The following is a 14,975-nucleotide window of genomic DNA, read 5'->3' as shown; positions in this document are numbered from 1 at the left end:
GAAGAGGCCATTTTTCTGTATATAATTACCGCTGATTTTATTTGGTATATTTAACTGTTAGTAAAAGCACCCATAGCAATGGATCTGTTGTTGTGACATCAATCAAAGTAAGACTGCTATGAGAAAGGGCTATTGCCCATGCAAAACAACTCCTCTTCAGCAGCATTTTTATTATGCCTTTTTAATACACACGTAGGTGGTAGTACATAACCTCTGGAAGATGTGCAATTAAATCGTATACTTACAGTCTTTTCAGAACTCATGCCACTTTACCAGTTTTATGTCTGTAGTCGTATTTGTGCTACCGGATTCTCACAATCACCATAAAAAAATTAACAAAGGCAGTATTCTATATAATGTGGTTTATTGAGCATATTGAACAGCAATACACAGATCCATGAACCTGTGTGCAGCCAGATAACTCTAAGTCATGGCTGTAGTACTGTCTTGAAAATGAACTCAAAATTGACTTTGCTATTATTGTGAGTTCTTTGCTTTATAACTACCAAACTTCCCGTTGAACTTTAGAGTGCTAGAAGGCCAGCTGAGATTTTCTTTTCTAACGAAAACCTTCACCTGGTTCCTAATATTTTGCAGCACCACCACATTAAAACAATTGAACACTTTTATAAATACGAAAAGTGGTGGTGAATTTCAGAAGCATCTGTTATGTATTTCATAGTGCAAGTTGGTTTGTTATATAGGGTTGTTATGGTACTGGGGCTTGGGCTTAAAGTGGATCAAAATACAAAACTTCAGTGTGATGTGAGAAGTGTAGGCTTTAAACAGCTAGGTTTGACTAGAGTAGATACTGGAAATAAGGACTGTACCAGGTGAGTGAAGGTTGGTTAAAGGATATTTCAAGGTGTTACCTGCAGCCTCATATGGTTGGTCATGTTTTGTACTTATGAATTTGAGTGAATAACTCTCTCTAGTGGTGACTACTTCTTGGCACCAGGAACACTCAGTTTAGAATCTTAGTTCTGACGAAGGATTGTAAAATTTAACAAAAAGTAAAAAGAAAATATAAATTCTACTTAGCACCGTACATTGTTATACATAAGACTGGTAGCTGGGTGCCTCTTTTGGAAGGAGATCCCTTTATGAAGATCCTTCTGCAGAGTAGTTTGATTCTTTTGCGTCTAGTAATTCTCCTAAGCCCTAGGCCATCTTAGACTACGCAAGTGGAATTACACTGAAACTGTTTAGTCATTAAAATTCAAAATTGTAATACTCTGAGCTCAGCCTTTGCTGAAAGTAACTAACAGCTGAGGGGAAAGGGGAAGCAAATGCCTTGCCATGAATTGAATGGAGAATTAAGTGAATAAATTTTCACTGATTTTTTTTTGAAAGTGTTTCTGAAACAATATTCCCTTCTTTCTTCTCACTTATTTTAATTGCTGGACTTCGAACACATTACCTAAATGTGTTTCAGAGACATTTAGACAGTTTTCATATTGGAACTCTTGTGAACACAAAACTGCTTGAGTGTAATATACAAGTGGTACCATGTATCATCTCTTGAACAGCATTTATGTACAAGATATTGTAAAACTGTATGGTCTACAGAACGACAAAGGGCCTCAAGAGCTCACCTAGACCATCTCTGAGTCAAGACAAAATTGACTATGAGCCAGTAAAGCATGCGTCTCAGATGGAAACAGCAATATAACTGGTGCAGGGATGGACAGAAACTCTATTCAGACTATTTTTCATTTATTTTCCACTGAAACTGAAGGATTTCTGAAGGTGGTGTGTTATGGAGCTAGTGCTGGCTAAAAGGAGACGGAGGAGATGGTTGCTAAATCTACTACTGCTAGATGTTTCAACTTTCATGTTATCTCCAGTTTTCTTGAGCCCAGGAAATGTAAACAAGTTTCAGAAATCAGGAAAACTGTGTGTGTGATGGAGAAATAGTACGGAAAGAAAAAAAATACAATTCAGCAGAGCAAGCGTGAGGTACTTCACTTGAGCAGAATTATGAATTACACAGAAGTGGAATGAGGGAGTAACTCAGTGGGTACAACTCTAGTCCATACTGTACTGGAGGATGTAGGTCATCATGCATCACAAACAGCATATCAGTTGATATGCCATAAGGAAAAAAGGAAAACATCTTACTGAAGTGTATAGTAACAGACAAGTTCATCAGATGTGTGAAGCAGTTTGTCTGTCCTGGCGCTGCCAGGCTATGTGGAGTTCTGCACAGAGCACCGAGAATAAAATCAGAGGGCGAGAGGATCCCAGCAGCGGATTTGTAGGTAGATTTTCGGTGCCTCAACCCGACCCGGCGTGGTGCGCGCGGGCTGACCGGCAGTCAGCGTGCGGGCGGCCAGCAGGGGGCGCTGCCCGACAAGGAACGCGAACCCGCCATCTCGGGCTGTGCGAGGAGCATGGCCGTGCTCATCGCTGGGGTCTGCGCTTACTGCTTTACTCCATCTCTGAAGAATCTCCTGGTTGTCCCTTCTACCCTACTATCATTCTTTTCCTCCTCTTGGAGTTCCTTAGGAATCCTTAGTCCCATTTCCTAATTCTCTCTCCAGATTTTTGAGGAGCTTGATACGTATCTTTCATTTTAGTTAGCTAAGTACCTTTTCATGCCTGCACATTTTAGACATTTTCTGTCCTCTGCGATTATTTAGAGCGTCCTTTAAGTGAATCTGTAAACTGTTACTGACAAGAGTGCACCTCAAATACTGTGTTCAGGTTTGGATGCCACACTGTAAGAAGGATATTGAGGCTCTGGAGGTCCGTCCAGAGGAGGGCAATGAGGCTGGTGAGGGGTCTGGACACAAGTCCTATGGGAAGCAGCAGCTGCAAGTAATTGGGATTGTGTAGTCTGGAGAAGGGAAGGCTTAGGGGAGACCTTATTGTTCTCTACAACAGCCTGAAAGGAGGTTTTAGCAAGGTGGGGATTGGCCTCTTCTCCCCGGGCAAGAGGTAATGGTCTTAAGTTGCAGCAGGAGAGGTTCAGGCTGGACTTTAGGAAAAGTAATTCTCAGAAACTGTGGTGAAGTATTGGCTCAGGCTGCCCTGGGAGGTGGTAGAGTCACTATCCCTGGAGGAGTTCAAGAAACATGTAGATGTGGCACTGGAGGGACATGGTTAGTGGATGTATGGTGGTGGCGGGTTGATGGCTGGACTAGGTGATCTTAGAGGTCTTTTCCAACCTCAGTGATGCATGCTATTCATGATTCTAAGAGCAAACCTGGTCTCTGTTTACTCGCTCTCTCCAGTCCAGATTCCATAAGAATTAAAAGCATGGCAGTGGTTAACTCTGCCATACAGTACTAAAAGGGGACCATAAGACATTAAAATCTTTTATGTATGAGCTCTTCTAAGTACTGTTCCCTTCTCAAGGGCTGAGAGAAAGCCTCGAAGCTTCTGTTATTTTAGTTTGTTAGGTTGTACTTTGTCAGGAAATGCAGCTGGGATACCTTGTCTATCTTTTAGAGCAGAAGTCTGTACTGCTGGAGAATGTTTTCTTTTGTGTGACAGATGGGTCCCAAACTGCAAGCCTAAGCACTACTGCAAGTAGTGCTCTGTCTCTTTCTGGTTCTCTTGAAAAGAAGCATTTTGGTATTAATGTATTTTCAACCACACTTAATATGAATAATAATGATCTCATTAAGGCTGACAAACCTGTCCTCTTTAGAAACTTTATTTTAACGCAGGATGATTTGAATTTCCATAGATAAATTAAGTGTTAGCCTTGAGTAAGTACAAATTTGTAGATAATTAAAATTGGGATTAGTGAAGGAAGAGGTGAAGAATGGGGGTCAGAGGCAAACCACTGTGGGTCACGCACCATCAGTTTTGCTCTCAGAGTTGTGTTAAGCATAAAATTTTCAATACAGCTGGTCAGAATAGTTTTTAGTTGTTTTGTGCAATGAGTCGCTCAGTTTAAAGTGCAGCCTTATCTCAGTGACACTGATAAATTCTCTCACTTATAGCTAAAAGGTTTAATGACAAAGAGAGTGGGCAAACAAAGCGTGGTGTGGCAGTAAATGAGAGGTGCAACATTTTGCGTGGGAGCGTGTGCAGGGAGGGTGCTGTCACTCTGCCACTTTCAATAGAAGTTGTATCCTGCTTGCAGGAATCTCCAGTTATAGAATAGGTTGGGTTGGAAGGGACCTTAAAGATCATCTGTTTTCAATATCCTGCTGCTATGGGCAGAGTTGACAACTGCTAAATCAGGCACTATATCAGATTGCCCATGGCTTCATGGGCAATCCCAACATCTGGGATTGTTGTGACCCAAGTACAGCACTTTGCACTGGACCTTGTTGAACCTCATTAGGCTCACATTAGCCCACTTCTCAATCATGGCCAGGTTCCTTTGCATAGTATTCCTTCTTTCATCCTTCCTTTATATTGACTGCACCATTCTGCGTGATGTCAACAGCAAACTTTCTGAGGGTGCACTCAATCTCACTGTCTGTGTCACTGATAAAGATGTTCAAGAGCTATGGTCCAAAGATAGACACCTGGGGGACACCACTCTTTATGGACCTCCATCTGAACATAGAGCCCTTGATCACAACCCTCTGGCTGCAACCATCCAGCCAATTCTTTATCTGTGTTTCTTCAATTTAGAGATAAGGTTGCAGTGCAGGATCATGTCAAAGGCCATGCACAAATCCAGGTAGATGCCATCAGTTACTCTTCTTTTACACACTGATTCCTGCACTCCATTGTTGAAGGCCACAGATTGTTCAGGTACTGTATTCACCCAGCATAAAGCTGTGCCTTCTGGGCCCCTATGGCCTCTGCAGTCACAGGAACTTATGCACCTACTCAAAACTCCCAAAGGAACTCAGGCCTCAGGGTGTTCCTGAACTTCCTGTCAGTGTCTGGTGGAAGCGCTGAGCACACCTGTGGGAAGTGCACGTAGGGAGAAGTTTCCTTTCAGGTGTTCAGCCTGAAGACAGAGCTTTGATAGGAAGTGGGCAGTCTGAGGAGCATCAGGGAGTCAGAGAAATTGCTTGGTGGAGTTGTGCTCTACCATCCTTGCAACAGAAGCATAAGCCACAAGAATCGAAGGACCCTCTACCTATTCACCACCAGGCAGAAAGAGGGGACCTAGGAGATAAGAATGTATGGGAACAGGTTTTTGCTCAGGGCAGCAGTTGAGTCCCCTCTGTGTCTGCCTCACTCTCCCAAGTGCGTTTATACAAAAGGGTATGAGGCTCTGGAACCGGATAGACAAGCAGATGTTGATGTGGATTAAAGTCCATCCAGATTGGAGTGGTTGCCTATGCTTGTCATCCTGTTCCTGATATGATGACAACCTCTCTTGTCATAGGTGACTCCCTTCTGAGGGAGTAGAGAGCCTGATATGCTGATTGTACCCCATGGATATTCAGGGAGGTCTGCTGCTTCCCTGGAACCTGGGCAAGACATGTTACTAATCTAGAACACTGGTTATTACCCATAAATAGTTATTACTGGTCATGTCAGCATCAATGGAGTAGCAAAAAAGAACTCTAAAGGCAATCATAAAGCACTTTAGGGCCTTGAGGTGATTGGCTAAAGGATCAGGGACACAGGTTGTATTTTCATCTACCTTTCCATTAGCATGGAACAACACTGAAAGGAACAGGCAGACCCAGCTGATCAATACATGGCTACAAGGGTGGTACTGCCCACAGAATTGTGAGTTTCTCAACACAACACTAAGCCTATTGGTGTCTGATTGGAGGCACCTTTCTCCAAGTTGGAGAAGTTTCTGTGTAGGAGTTAGCAGAGCTGTTCAGTAGAACTTTAAACTAGACTTGGAAGGGTGGGGAAGCAAATAAAACCAGACTTGACAGTGAAAATTTATGGGACAGCACACCAAAATTTGAGAGACTGTGTGTTAATGAGATCCTTCAGATTGCTCTTGAAGTACTGGCTATGATGAAGCACATTTGAAAAGTTTCTACACCACTGCCTGCAGTATGAGGAAGTCTTGATTCACTGGCAAAAGTGCAGCCTAGTGGGGAGTGTCTTTTGAATAGTGTTTTCGATGGATGGCTCTATGCCAGACGTGTCCAAACCATGGCATTGCTGGCAGTGTAGCCTGCCCCTGCCCTGTGGTATAAAGGCAGTGAGTCTTCCCTGCAGGGTGGCCTGAAGCATGTACCCATCTGTCAGCAGCAGCCAAACTGTCAGTGCACTACTAATGCTGTGTCGATGGAAACCAGGGCACAGGGAGGGCAGTGCTGACTCAAGTGATGGCAAGTAATTTTGATACACTGGCTAAATACAGTGCTCTGAACAGCCAAGAATATGTAGCCATACGCAGTAGTGTAAAGGTGGCCTCATCAGGGCAGAGTAGAGGGGGAGGATCACCTCCCTTGACCTACTGGCTCTCCTTTTTCTAGTGCACCCCAGGATATCATTGCCCTTCTTGTCCAGAAAGGCACACTGCTGGCTCATGGCCAATCTGTTGTCCATCGTTGCACCCACATTCTTCTCTGCAGAGCTCCTCTCCAATAGGTCAGCTCCTAACCTGTACTGATGCATGTGGTTTTTCCTCCCCAGATTTTTGAAGTCTGGAGAGACATTGGCTATCCTCCAGTTTTCAGGAACTTCTCCCATTTGCCAAGACCTTTCAAAGATGATAGAGAGCAGTTCAGCAATCACTTCTGCTGGCTCCTTTAGCACACATGGGTGCATCTCATTGAGGCCCATGGATTTGTGTGTGTTGATTTTGGCTAGATGTTCTCTGACCAGATCTTGCTTGACCAGTGGGAAGTCTTTACCCAGATACTTCCTCTTACCTCCAGGGTCTGGGATTCCTGAGGGATAGTGTTGGCACTGAAGACTGGAGCAAAGAAGACATTCAGAATCTGCCTTCTCAGTGTTCGTTGCTAACAAGATACCTGCCTCGTTTAGTAGAGGACCCACAGTTTCCCCAGTCTTCCTTTTACTGTTGACATACTGTAAAAAAGAAAAAATCCTTTCTTGTTAAACTTTACCTCTTTTGAAAGGTTTAATTCCAGGAAGGCCTTGGCCTTACTTGTTGCATTCCTACAGGTTCTGACAACATTCCTGTATTCTTTCCAGTCCACATTTCATGAACCTTTTTTCCCTTTAGTTTATCCATGAGCTCCTTGCTCATCCACACAAGCCTCCTGCCTCCTCTCCCCAATTTCTTTCTCTTAGGGATGTACTGATCTTGAGCTTGGAAGAAGCAGTTCTTAAGTGTCAACCAACTCACATGGGCTCCCTTCTAATGCTATAGCCCATAGGATACCTGCAAGTAGGTCTCTGAAGAGATCACAGTTGTCTCTACTGAAGTCCAGGCTAGCTGTGCTATTGCTGTGCTTCTTCCACACAAGATCCACTGCATCCTAAACTGCTCCCAACCTTCATATCCCCAACCCAGCCCTTCCTTGCTAGTAAGAACAAGGTCAAGTAGCACACCCCTCCTCATTGGCTGTTCCACCACCTGCATCAGGAAATTATCTTCAACGCATTGCAGGAATTGCCTGGACTGTGTGTGCCTGGCCTTGTTACTTATCCAACAAATAGAAATCCCTCATAAGAACCAGTGCAGGGGGTTGTGAGGCTACTTAAAGCTGTTTGTAGAAGGCCTCATCAACTTCCTCCTCCTGGTCAGGTAGCCTGTAGTACCCACCCACAACAGTATCACTTATGCTAATCTGCTCCTCAATTCTTACCAATAAGCTTTCCACTTGTTCATCATTCACCCTCAAGGGGAGCGCAATACATTCTAGTTTCTCTCTCACATAAAGAGTTTTGATAAAGGAATTTAAGAATAGGTTCCAAGATTGAAGAAAAATAAGGTCATCAATTTATATTTTTGACACAATTTCACCATTTCCAGTTGATATAAATACACGACCTGCAAATGTTCAAATGGCATATATAGAGTTGCAATCAGATATTCAACTAAAAAATCTGATCATGTCTCTTTACCAGACTTTCATAATTCCTATGTTGCCAGAGAAAAATATCCTACACTTCGCAGTCACACCTTATTCATGTCATTGCTTTTTAGCAATATGTGCATTTGTGAACAGTTGTCAAGGATGAAGCATGAGAAAAGTAAGATTTCATCAAAAATCCCTATTTAGCACCTTGAGACCTCTGAGAATTGCAGCCACTGCCACTGAAACAACCTAATGTGTTGCTAAACCAAGGTCAATTATTCCACTAGTTTTATGTTTTTGTTCCTCTGTCCTCTTAATGTTAAAAAAATATTAAAAATCAAAATGCTTTGTCACTTATACCGTAAAAATATTGTATATTTTACAAGGGCTGCTCCAAAAGTAATACCTCCTGATTTATGATATTGGTCCACAAGGTCAGAGGCAGATGGTGGTGGTATGGCAGCAGAGGTTGAACCTTCTCACCAGTATTTCCTTACATTTGTTTGCTTTGTGATGGATGACAGCAGTGCATGATGTTGCAATATGTAATACTGATAAAACCACGATGGGAGGACAGATGAGTCAGGGAGGGGCTGGGCTGCATGGAGCTAGCAGTTGGCGAAGACACTGTTGGGAGCCTCCAGGTAAAGATTAAGAGACAAGCAAATAAAGCAAATGTTGTGGCAGGCAGGGTGGCAAAACCAATGAATTATTCTTTAAGGAACTAAGAGTAGCTACCCTTGCACCTATGGGTGACTTCAACTTTCCAGATGTTAAGTGGGAGTGCTACACAGCTGATAAAAACACATCCAGGAGATTCCTGAAATACCTTGTTGATAACTTTCTGATACAGGTACTAAGGAGGATGACTAGGCAAGGTACTTCATAGATTTGCTTCTTGTAAGCAGAGACTTGTAGGTGAAGTGGCAACTGATGGCCATCTTGGCCATAGTGACCACGAAGTAGTCGAGTTTGAAAATGCTGGTGATAGGAGGAAAAATAATAGTGAATCTTCAGCCTTGGATATAAGAAGAGCAGAATTCAGACTGCTCAAAGATCCGCTGGGAGACTGCTTCTGAAGGCATGGATGTCACTTGTTTAGCATCTCCACTTAAGAGCATGGGCACAGGCAGTTCCACAGTGTCGGAAGTCAGGTGGGGCAGAAGGCCAGCTTGGCTGAGCAGGGATCTTCTTCTAGAATTCTGGTGGAAAAAGAAATTGTATGACAGCTGGAAATGAGGTTGGGTGACATGGGAGAACTACAGAGGTGCTGTTCCCTGTTGTCAGGAGAAAATGTGAGATCAGTGGGAGCTGAAGCAGGCCAGTACTGTGGGGTCAGTAAAAAGGGCTTTTTAAAAATGTGTTAACAGCAAAAGGAGGACTAGAGATAATATTGTTCCGTTACTTGATGAGGGTGGTCTTCTCACAAATGGAGGTGCAGACAGAACAGAGATGCTTAATGCCTTCTTTGTGTATGCCTGACTTCAATACCAAATGATGAGTTCTGGGGCTTCTAGAGCCCTGAGATGGAGAATCCCAACTGCAGTAAGGATAAACTCACAGCTAACCTCTAACTTGTTCAGGATTTACTGCTCCAACTGGATGCGTATAAATCTATGGGACACAATGAGATTTGTCCCAGGGCACTCCCAGGAGTTGTCTGATACAATCACCAGACCTGTCAATTATTTTTCAGTGCTAATCTGGAGAAGTCCTAGTTGACTGGAAGCTGGAAAATGTTTACTCAATTTTCACAAAAGGCAAAAAAGAAGTCCATGGCAATTGCAGACCTGTCAGCCTTACTTCATTGCCTGGCAAAATTATGCAGATTATTTTATGAGTTATTGAAAAGCACCTGAAGGACAATGCTGCTGTTGGTCACAGCTGATGTGAACTGAAGAGCGGAGAGTCCAGTTTAACAAACTTCAGTGCCTTTTATGATAAGATTACCCCAACATCTATGGTACTGTGAGAAAAAGTATCTTTCTGGATGAAATTTCCAGAGTACAGGTGGACAAAAACATAGTGCAGTATGTGAACAATTGGCTGATGGGTCAGGCTCAAAAGATTATAGTAAATAGGATTACATCAGGCTGGTGGCCAGTCACTAGTGGGATTCCCTAGGGGTGTATTTTAGAGACAGGTTTTTTTGAGCCCTATATCCATGTCATTTATGGAAATGTTAAAAGTATACTATGTTAGTTTGCAGGTGACACTAAAGTGGGAGGAGCTGTTGACTGTCTAAAGGGCAGAGAGCCCTTGCAGGGAGAAGTGTGACAAGTCAGAGGGCTGGGCAATCACCAATAATGAGCAAGTGCTAGATTCTACATTTGGGACTGAGAAACCATTGGTATGCCGGCAAGAAAATATTTTAATTATCAGTTGTGTTGGGTCACACATGACCCTGGAGTAATGAGTTGCAAAAGGCTGTTGAAAGGCAGGGCCGGTTAGCTCAGTTGGTTAGAGCGTGGTGCTAATAACGCCAAGGTCGCGGGTTCGATCCCCGTACGGGCCAGTTGCCTTTTGACACGTGAGGCTTTTAAGGATCTGGGAGTCCGTTTTGCAGCCATCTGAACGTGAGGCTCCTGTGGCAGGATTGCCAAAACAACCGTGTCTTAAATCTGAAGTAGGGTAGTCAATAGGACAGGGGAGGACCCAGTGTCTGGAGCACAAGTCTTCTGAGGAGCAGCAAAGGGGAAACGTGATTTTTAAGTCTGGAGAAGGCGAGAACATGAAAGTGAGGTTGGGAATTCATCTTCTCCTAACACCAATAGGAGGAGAGTTATAATAGGCATTGCAAGTAGTGCTATGTTCAAATTGGATGTTACAGAAAATGTATTCTCTGAGAAGTGCTTGGGTATTGGGATAACACTCCCAAGGGAGAGTTGGTGAAGTCAGTGTAAACTGAGGTGCTCAAGCATAGATGTGGCTGTGAGCATAGGGTGGGTGATACAGGATGGTAGTTTTAAAGGTCTTTTCCAGTTTTAATGATTCTGTGTATGAGGAGCAGCTGAACTGTCTTGTGTTTTGTGCAGCCCAGAGCAGAGGAGGCTGAGGTGGCCTACAGCCCCAGAAAAAGGGGGATGGAGGGACAGTGCTTACTAAGTTGATAGGAATTTCCCATGGGCACATGTAGTAGATGCGGGAGGCTCAAAAGAAAATGTTTTTCTCTCCCTCTCTCTCCTTCCCTCTCTCCCTCTTGCATGTGGGGAACTATTTCAATGGGGAGCTGAGTAGTATGCTGAAGTAGTATGCTGCACGCTGAGATTTGGTGTAAGGATTCTCTTGGAGATGACAGACTCCTTCCAGTTAAAGCAAAAATTTTTGGAGCCAAATACCAGATCTTGGAAGGAACTACATCTTAAGGTGTAGGTAGAATAACTTCTAGATATCACCTAAACCATTCCTACTGTTGTACTACTCTTAACTGCTGAATCAGCACCAAGGTGAACTAACAAGTAGTCTTAAAATATATGCAGTAATGGAAAAACTTTGTCAGATATCAAGATTTTCCCCAGTAGGTGAAATAGAAAGTCTGATGATGCGTTCTCTTAGTACAAACAAGCATTTCCTTAATTTCTTAGTAGTTCCTATGGATTAATATAGAGTTCTGCCTTCATGGATACTGTAAGAATACATGCACAAGCCTTAAGAGTCTTATACTCTTAATCAGCCTAGTACATTTTCCTCATAATTACATCATTCCAATGTTTCTAACTCTTCATATCAGAAGATCAAGGGCTATCTTGGCAATTTCCCTTTTCTTCAGCTCTCCTGGAGGTACAGAAAGGTGTTTATTTTAAAAGCTAGAAGTGTTGCCTTGTGCCACTGCAGTACTCCTTGAATCTGGTTTTTCTCTGAGATGATGTAGTGGGGCTTCTTGTATAGCTTAAGAGGCAGAGTGGATAAGTTAAGTTCCAGTACAGTTTATGAACCTCCCTGGGGCAGTGAAACTATAAGAAACTAATATTAATAGTTGATTTCTAATACCTACAGTTCCCATTGTGGAAGGCTTGTTCCGGTTCTGTTTGAATGAGCTGAATCTTTCTTTTAATTCATGACAATAAAAAATAATAAGTGGAAGTGCATTTTGCCACTGGTAGCTTGCTGCTGATTGGAGATAATGGAGAAAAGCCTGCAGAGCTTTTCCTCAAGCACTTGCAATTTTCTTGATTGTTTTATTTTTTGTGTGTGGTACAAAAATGAAAAGTCTCCTAGACAAGATATTGAGGAGGCAAATAAAAATTCAGGTTCCAGTATATTCTCCCTAGCAGTCTGGTTCCTGTCCCATGCACTACCTCAGGGCATCATGGTATGGAATTTTCTCTAAATCTCCTTCAGTCTCCACTCATCAGGGCTGTATTTGCCACAGCAGTCAAGTTTCTGCCCTGATCTGTGCATCATTTTTTATTTTTTTTTGGCTGTCCAGGACAGTAGAACTGAGTTCTAACTAGTAGTTACATAGCTTCCCCTCCATACTTAAGAGTTGCAAGCAGAAGCTGGCAAGTATTGGGCATATACTGAGGGACTTGAAGTTGAGAGGCCTTTGAGAGTGTTGATTTGTGTGGAGTTTTAAAGTAGGCAGCTGCCCTTACTGTGGTGCCGTGTTTGGGTATAACAGGTTTCCATGTCTTACCCCACAAAGAGAGAAAAGACTGCGGGGTTGGCAGGGAAGAATGGAATAACTGCTTGTAAGGAAGGAGTGCTTAAAGCCACTCTGATTTCCTCTGGTTCTGCAGACTTGTAAGCCTTCTTCTCACTGATGCTTTGTAGAAATGTTCTGCACAAGCTGGATTCATTCTGGTTTGGTTTTCATCTACATCCTTGCGATTATTTTTATATTTGTCTTTTGTGAAAAATAATTGATTAGCTGCTTTATGTGTTTAGATGTATTGGGCATCTTCTGTGGAATTGGCCTTTAAGTTATAGCTGAAATGAAGCCAGGGTGCAAAGCCAGTAAAGCAGGACACTTCTGATACTTTCAGGAGTTCTTGTGCATTTTGCTGTTTATAGCAATGTGTGCTTATGACTTATGAGAAAATGCATGTAAGAATCTAAAATGTGTCTATCTAGTGATATAGATTGCAATAATTCCAACACAGCAAACTTTCCCTGAAAATAAAGAAGAGGTTGAATCCTATGAATTTACTTCTCTTATTATTTTAAAATTGCTACTGCATTTGTTGTAAGTGCTTGGAAAGCAAGTTTAGAACGTTATTAGAGACTTGTCCCTTGGGGCATATCCTTCATAGAATTAGTGGCTGGGGAGGGATATATCTATATTGAAACAGCAAAGGTGGAAAATGTTTTAAGTAATGCAGTACTGAAAGTATGACCTGGCGCACCTTCACTGTCATGTGAAATGAATGGCACTGCCTACTGAAGGATTTCTTTAAGTCTCTTTTCACCTCCCTTATTTGGGCACTGATATAGCATCTAATTTCTTAAGCATTCGATGTAATAAGTTTATAGCTTAATCTATTTAAACTAGTTTTTGGCTTTTCAGCATTTTCTCCCTTTGCCATGTCACATGGCATCTACGGAGAACTTTCTCCACCTCACTGACAGCTTGTGCAAAACACTTTCCAACTATAAATTTTGGATTGTCTAACAGTGAGATTCCAGCAGAACTCTTGCTGTAAAGGTCCCAGCGGAAAAACTGTAGGATTAAAGGAAACGAGGTGTTCTGTGACCTCTGTAGTTCTTTAACTGAGTTTGAATTGTAACTTATATACTTGTAGATGTTATGTTGACTGTATATAAGAGGTAACTGCAGTCTTCCAGAGCAAGTGTCTGGCCATTGATGTGGGGTTGGGAATCTACCTTCTAGGAACAAACAATTCTTAGATGCCTGAGAAAAACCTTCTAAGGGCTTCATGCTGGCTTGTGATGGGCAGTGTAATTCTCATTCCTTGTCTTCCTCCTGCAGTAGTGCTTTCCTATATGAAAACCTTTTCTGTCATCTTTTTTTTTTTGTTGTTGTTCTCTTTTTTTGTTTGTCTGTTTTATGTTTCCATTTATTCTTTCTACTCTTCTTTCATGAGGTCTGAAAGTTTCTGTGAAACTCATTCAGTTTACTGAATCTGCAGCCCTAGTCTCAGCGCTGTACAGAAAGACGTTATGTTCTCATTAGGTTATTTCAGGCAGTTGATCTGCTAGGAAGTATTTTTGCATGCCCTTTTCTTTGAAAAGGTGACCTTCTTGATAATGATATGGTGAAACAGGCCAGCACCCCAGAAATCTCAAAATGGATGCAGACTGGCTGGGGTAGCTTTGGCTTTTTTCTTCCTCTGTGAAAAGGTTTACCAGTCTTAATTACAAGACCTAGATGTGTATCTTGAGGTTTGCAGCATCTGGAGCGCAGCGCAATGATTTCCTTCTGCATGAGGCATGCAAATAAGTGGCAGCTTGAACTTGCTCTCTATTCCAACGGTGTCTATGTCTTCTGCATGCACATTGCCTCATCAAACCCATACGAATATGTGCCTCCTTGTTGCATTGTGACAGACATGTTTTCAGACTCCCTTGCTTTTAAAGCAGACGGATGGATTCTCTTAGGATAAACCTTACATAGCTTCAGTGGTTGAATTCCTAAATTAAATCAATATCTTCTAATTGGATAAACCCAAGTGAGTCAAACAGCTATGCACAATAAGGGAGAGAAGATAGAAGCTCATTGCTAATATTCAAAGATGATCTTCATAGCTCTGTGTTTTCACTCCTGCTTCCCAGTCCTGTCCATTGCTTCATATATTGCTGAGGGTAGCTCTCTAAATGGAACAGTTGTGCCGCCTGCCTGCAATATTATTTCAATCGTCACTGTTTAGGGATAGATTTCATAAAGTATATTGCACAACAAACGTTTAATTGAACAAATGGGAAGCCTCTCTAGTTAAGAAGGCTTTGCAAATGACAAGCAGTGTCCAATTTCCATTCTAATGGTTACTCCAGGGCTTTAGAGTATGTTTGAATTCATCTAGTGGGGGCTGATGGTATATTTGAGGCAGATGGCTTTGTTCTGCAAAGAAATGTGTCTTTCGCTATAAATTTTTTTTTTTTTTGGAAAAGGATTGATGTGATAAAGATGTGAATATT

General features: G+C 42.3%; 1 protein-coding gene and 1 non-coding gene across 2 annotated transcripts in view; both read left to right on the top strand.

Annotated features, from left to right (window-relative positions):
- Positions 1-14,975, top strand: part of ZPLD1 (zona pellucida like domain containing 1) — a 169,493-nt gene that overhangs the window by 89,085 nt on the left and 65,433 nt on the right. The gene's annotated exons all lie outside the window — the stretch shown is intronic.
- TRNAI-AAU (transfer RNA isoleucine (anticodon AAU)) lies at positions 10,322-10,395 on the top strand. The gene has a single exon. It is a non-coding gene; the product is annotated as a tRNA-Ile (tRNA).

Source organism: Cyrtonyx montezumae, unplaced genomic scaffold, assembly GCF_038088225.1.
Source record: "Cyrtonyx montezumae isolate F1298 unplaced genomic scaffold, pur_monq_1.0 scaffold_3, whole genome shotgun sequence".
In the NCBI taxonomy this organism is placed as follows: domain Eukaryota; kingdom Metazoa; phylum Chordata; class Aves; order Galliformes; family Odontophoridae; genus Cyrtonyx; species Cyrtonyx montezumae.
The sequence above is the reverse complement of the archived record's forward strand: the minus strand, read 5'-3'. Positions and strand labels throughout refer to the sequence as shown.